The sequence below is a fragment of the Microcaecilia unicolor genome, chromosome 3, assembly GCF_901765095.1.
Source record: "Microcaecilia unicolor chromosome 3, aMicUni1.1, whole genome shotgun sequence".
NCBI classification, from domain to species: Eukaryota; Metazoa; Chordata; class Amphibia; order Gymnophiona; family Siphonopidae; genus Microcaecilia; species Microcaecilia unicolor.
In genome coordinates this window covers 139,850,474-139,856,842 of record NC_044033.1, presented here as the reverse complement: position 1 = coordinate 139,856,842, position 6,369 = coordinate 139,850,474, and the positions used below count along the sequence as shown (strand labels likewise).

The following is a 6,369-nucleotide window of genomic DNA, read 5'->3' as shown; positions in this document are numbered from 1 at the left end:
CCAGGGACAGAGCCAGATTTTGTCTAGCTTTCAGCAATATTTAGTGCCTTTTTGCTGTCCTAAGTTAACCGGATATTTATCCAGACACTGGTGCTGAGTATCAGCGATACCTGCATAATGGTACCAGGCATCTCTGATGATTTTCAGCACCACTATTTGAATAGCAGCTGGTGCTAAAACTTTGGGTATATTTTAAATGCTGTGACCGGAGTTTACAGTTTACGGGTTATTGAAACTTGATATACAGCTGTTAGTTAATACTGACATAATGGTTTTATTTAATAATGTATGGGGCTGATAATCAGCATGTGGTAGTCAACATTTTATTTAAAACATCAGCTGTTGCTGGTAAAAAAAAAACCAAAAAAAATATTCTGTGCTGGTTCCAGTTCCCAGATGGCGCTGAATATCCAGGTATCAGTGGTGACCGATGGTGCTATCCAGTTAGCAACACTATTCAGACCATTAAATAGCAAACCAGATAAAATATATAAAAAATAAAAAGAAACATTACATCCAGAGCTGAAAAGAAAAAAATAGCAAAACATTTTGCTACATATCTTCAAAGAAGTTTGCAGACATTTATATGAATTCCTGTGTAAGATCTTCTTACTTTCTAGTATGTACTTTTCTTGAATATTTTGGGTAATTTCGTGGCCCTTTTACCAAGCTGCACTAAAAAGTGGCTGGTGCTGTGGGTTTTCTGTGCACTGTGGCCACTTTTATCATGGTGGTAAAATGGCCACATGCTAATTTCCCAGTTAGCACGTGGTGATTACCGTGGGAGCCCTTACCAACACCCATTTTGTTGGCGCAAAGGGCTCCTACGCTAACCCCACAATGTACCCATGCTATCCATTTAGCACAGGATGTGCCTACTCTCCCGCACATAGCCATGCCTCCCGCACTGAAAAATAAGAATTTTTTTTTCAGTGCAGGATTGCGTACCGCACTACCCTTAATCATATACGATTTCCATAACATGTCTGGTATATATTTTTTTTAATTTTATGAAACTTAGTTTTGCTTATGCAAACTGTAAAATAATATTCCTAATTCTCTGTATCCAGTCTCTTTAACATAGGGCAGTTTGACTGTAATTAACATTAGAACAATGGCTAATATAACATTCAAAATAGAAATAAAACCATTGAAAGAAAATGTGATGTCTGTTTTTATTTTGTTTTGAGTTCACATAATGGCCCTTATAGGTCCTTCTCCCTCAAGCCTAATACAGAATTAAAGGAGGTTGTGAGTGAGTGGGTGGTATATGGCCAGGTTCCCATAGGATCACTTTCTCACTGAGACTGTCACCTTATGGCAGGTGAAGTTGCTCCTACTGAGTCAGAAGGGTGGGACTCAGGCAGGGAGGTGGTTAAATTCCCTGATGCGGAACAGGTCAGAAGATTCCCTGAGGCAAGAGGTCTCCAAGGGAGTGGTGAGAGGCCCAAGTCAAGAAGCTTCTAGGGAGCAGCCTTGAGACATAGCAATGAGAGAGAGAGAGAGAAGACTACAGTACCTGAGGGAAGCCAGGAAAGAGGAGTAGCTTCAGCCTAAGTGTTTCCCTGGGGTGGGAAATTGTGTGTGTTTAGTCAACCTTCAGGAGTTGAAAATCTATATGGAAAGAAGACTGCCAAGATAGGAGAAAAGCTTGCAGAATATTCATAAAGTACATGAATTTGGGTGTGTGTCCAGAAGGGACCTGAGACAGCATTAGTTGCCACATTGTTTGGGCCAGACTAAGAGCCAGCCCTATAAAGAGTATTGACTGGCACTGTGTTGAATGAGAAAGAGAGACTCTACTTAAAGGACTGTGAAGTAACAGAGCTGACTACAACCCCTCTTCTGTACATAAATAAGGTACTTTTTACTTTTACCTGCAATCTGTGTATGTGTTTGCCATATCTATGTGAGGTCCTGTGGCCAGCCACGCTGCCACAGAGGCTAAATTTTGCTCTCTATTCAAGGCTTTCAAAGATGCATCCACTAGCCTTTCTGGCATAGGCTATGGTAATATCCAGATAGTGATGATGAAATTTGACAGCTGGCCCTAGCCACAATAGTTATATGCATGGGAGGGACTGATGCTGCTATGAGTCAGCTTTTTTTCCTTCTCTCTCTTGCTCTCTTTTTCTTTGTGTCAGTTATTTTTTTCTTCATTCCTTTATTCCTATATGATTTTGTGCCTCATGGACGACATTGCGAAATATTTCTTCACAGACATTTAGAAGGATGCAAGGAACAGCTTCCAACTGAAAGAAGCAGAGGGAAACAGAAGCTCCAATAGCATTGCAGCAGGTCAGAAGCCCAAGAGGCCCAAGCAATCAAACGTAAACCCCCCCAACATCCCCCCCCAAAAGCAAGGTACTCCAGCCAGAGAAAAACAGATTTCAACCAACACCTGTGAATAAACAACCACTGTAATCCACTCAGAGATAAACAAAGCAGTCTTACCTGAAAAATAATCTATTCAGCATGTACTGAATAGCTCTCTCAAAGAGATTAAGAGCATTCATCAAGATCATACAGCACTGCCGTAAAAGCAGACTTGTAAGACAGACTCATTCTCGGAAGAGAATACTGCAGCTCTTCCCTGTAAACTGCACAACCAAACATTTTCCCACACATTTTATCAAGTTAGACACTATAGAAATGATCCCAAAAAGTACAGCTCCAATTGCTTAATCTTAGGCCTTTTCTTCACGCCATGCATCTTGCCAACTATTCTTTTCAAATTGGGGGAGTAGACAATGCTTCAAATATGTTCTATGGAGCAATTGTGATTTTTCTATATCAAAAATGTGGCATGAAAATTTTCACTGCTCGTGTTTTTGGTGTGCAAGCTTTACAATTTCCAACATATCTGGGCAGCTGTTTCATGAAATACACCTCCTCCTCTTTTTCATATGGTGACCTAGCAGCCAATGCAAGACAACCGCTAAAAGGTTTCGTAAAAACAAGGGGACCAGTATTCCAATGCACTGAAAAGGATATAAGCAGGAGCTCCTCCCAGCAGGATAACTACTGTTGACTGGGGTCATCCTTTGCTTATCAGCGGCACTATCTGGATCTCATTACAGACTTTGCTGGAAGGAATGTAGCTTTGAAAGCCTTGAATTATGACTCTGAAAAAAAGCTTTATGAGAAGAAGCAGGGTGACTTGGACAAGCATTTTTTTTCTGTTGAACATAATTGAGATATAATTTCTATGGCATATTCCTTAAGTGTTCATGCTTTTCAATAGACAAGGCTTATAGGGTTTTAAATATGATGGTCATTCTTCTAATTTGTTGATATTGGAATGGTTTGAGGAGGCCTGTATTTAAAGAGTTCATCCATTAACTGTAAATCATTTTAAAAGGAGGCTATGGATAAAAGGGGGCATCTTGAGTTGAACCATGGACCGCTTGGTTTGCACTCAAATGCTCTTCCACTGAGTCAAGCCCCATCTATAAAGGGAAAGGGGATGGGACTTGATATACTGCTATCACAGACACAGGAAGGTGAACTATTGGGCTGCAGCTGGAATCCCGACTGCAGAAACTGAGACAGGACTAGGCAGACAGGACAAGGCTAGGCAAGGTACAGCAGACAAGACTAGAACTGGACCTAGAAGAGGTAAGGCAAACAGGGCTAGAAGTGGATCCAGATGAGGCAAGACTGGGGTCATCCTTTGCTTATCAGCGGCACATCTGGATCTCATTACAGACTTTCCTGGAAAGAATGTAGCTTTGAAAGCCTTGAATGATGACTGAAAAAAGCGTTATGAGAAGAAGCAGGGTGACTTGGACAAGCATTTTTTTTTCTGTTGAACATAATTGAGATATAATTTCTATGGCATGCTCCTTAAGTGTTCATGCTTTTCAATAGACAAGGAAGGGCATAATCGAAAGGGGGCGCCCATCTCCGGGAACGGCTGCGAGAAGGGGTGGTCCCAACCATATTATCGAAAAAGATGGGCGGCCATCTTTTCTTTTGATAATACGGTTGGGGCTGACCAAATGCCTAGGATTTGGGCGGATTTGAGATGGCCGGCCTCGGTTTTCAGCGATAATGGAAACCGAAGGCAGCCATCTCAAAAACGAACACATCCAAGGCATTTGGTCGTGGGCGGGGCCAGGATTCATAGTGCACTGGTCCCCCTCACATGCCAGGACACCAACCGGGCACCCTAGGGGGCACTTTTAAAAATAAAAACAAAACATTAAAATACCTCCCAGGTGCATAGCTCCCTTGGGTGCTGAGCCCCCCAAATCCTCCCCAAAACTCTACATCATTACCATAGCACTTATGGGTGAAGGGGGGGCACCTAGATGTGGGTACAGTAGGTTTTGGGGGGGCGGGTTGGAGGGCTTCCATTTACCACCACAATTGTAACAGTTGGGGGGGGGGGGGATTGGGCCTGGGTCCACCTGCCTGAAGTGCACTGCACCCACTAAAAACTGCTCCAGGACCTGCATACTACTGTGATGGAGCTGGGTATGACATTTGAGGCTGGCAAAAAAGTTTTTAAAGTTGTTTTTTTTTTGGTGGGAGGGGGTTGGTGACCACTGGGGGAGTTAGGGGAGGTCATCCCCGATTCCCTCCAGTGGTCATCTGGGCAGTTCGGGCACTTTTTTGGGACTTGGTCGTAAAAAAAAGGGTAAAAAAAAAAGCAGACCAAATTTTCGCTACAGCCGCCCTTCTTTTTTCGATTATCGGCCAAGGGCGGCCATCTCTTAAGCATGCCCTGGCACACCCCTGTCCCACCATCGCTACCCTTCCAACACGCCACCGGGAACTTTGTTCATCTCCGCGATGGACTGCAGTTGGGGGCGCCCAGAATCGGCTTTCGATTATACCGATTAGGGCGCCCAAGGGAGAAGGGCGGCCATCTCCCGATTTGGGTCGGAATATGGCCGCCCTTCTCTTTCGAAAATAAACCTGCTACTATTCCAACACCGTTCAAGCAATGGTTCAGGGACCCTCCTCTGAAGATTAACCATTTAACAGTAATGTGCTTGTAATGCCAATAACACAGATGACTGAGAACGCCCCTCCAGGCAAAGGCAGCACTGTACACACAAATGCAACTTGTTATGACAATATGACAGGAGACGTGCTGGTGGAACCACAATTGCTTGTGCCTATAATATCAGAGGAACTGCTGAATGGCATTTCTGCACAGGTAATATCTAGTACACCCAGGTCGCACCTACTTCCAAGTTCAGTTGAAAAGGGTAAGAAAAAGAAAAATGGAAGGTGTTTACCGCCAGTTGATTTTTAGCACGAGCTAAAAACACTAGCTTTGTAAAAGACCTCCTTACAGGTAGCTGTTTGTGTGTGCTTCAGGATTTTAACTGTGCAGTCAAGGTCATTCACATCTACAGTGGGGGCAGAGCTGAGTGGTATAGCTTTTGCCTGTAGATCAAAAGGTCTTTAGTTCATATCCAGGCATGTAGGTAAAGCTTTCTTGGAGCAAAAGCTTTTTCAGTGATTTACAGTTAACAGGTTTACTATTGAAACTACAGGGTCTCCCCAATCTGTTCCAATATCAATGAACCATAAGACTGACCATTGTATTTAAAGCCATGTAAAACTTTTCCGTGGAATATTGCAAACATTTAAGAAAGAGGCTATATACCAAAAAAATATTTGGGTTAAGTCACCCTGTTTTTCTTCCTAATTTCTTTCTTTAGAGACATCATTCAGGGCTTTCAAAAATGCATTCACCATCCTTTCTGGAGTAGTATGTAATGATTTTCAGCAGCACGTGGGCAAGTCACTTTAATCCTCCATTGCTCCAGGTAGAAACTCAGATTGTGAGCCATCCAGAGACAGAAAGCTGACTACTGTGCCTTGATGTACCTTGCTTCAATAGCATTCAGGCTTGCAGGCAGTACATAGGAAATAGACAAGAAAAAAAAGAGATGCTTACCCCAACTTTCTTGGAGTTTGACTTACTGGCTTCATTTGGATTCAAACCAGCAGCTTTGCATTTTAGAGACAAAGATTGGGCTTAAAGCAGAAGACTATTGGATAAGTACCCAAAAGGAGGATCTGGCAAGGTGGAAGAATAAAGAACAAGGAAGCAAAACCCTTGGATAGTTACAAGTTAGGACATGTTCTAATCAAGGGGTCCTTTTGCTAAACTGCATTACACACTAATGCACTTAGGGGCCCTTTTATAAAGCGGTGGTGACACAGCAGTTATTGGGCAGTGCCACGTGCTACCCAGTTACAGTGGGAGCCCTTACTGCCACCTCAATGGGTGGTGGTAAGTGCTCCCTCTCGAATGGCCATGCAGTAAGAGCAATCTTATATAGCCTTCCAAATCCATTGCTTATCTCCTTCAAAAACACAGCCAGTTTTGACACAATTTCTCCTTGC

General features: G+C 43.0%; 1 non-coding gene across 1 annotated transcript; it reads right to left on the bottom strand.

Annotated features, from left to right (window-relative positions):
- Window positions 1–2,465: 2,465 nt before the first annotated feature.
- LOC115467399 lies at window positions 2,466–2,674 on the bottom strand. The gene has a single exon (XR_003941697.1). It is a non-coding gene; the product is annotated as a small nucleolar RNA U3 (small nucleolar RNA).
- Between the last annotated feature and the right edge of the window lie 3,695 nt (window positions 2,675–6,369).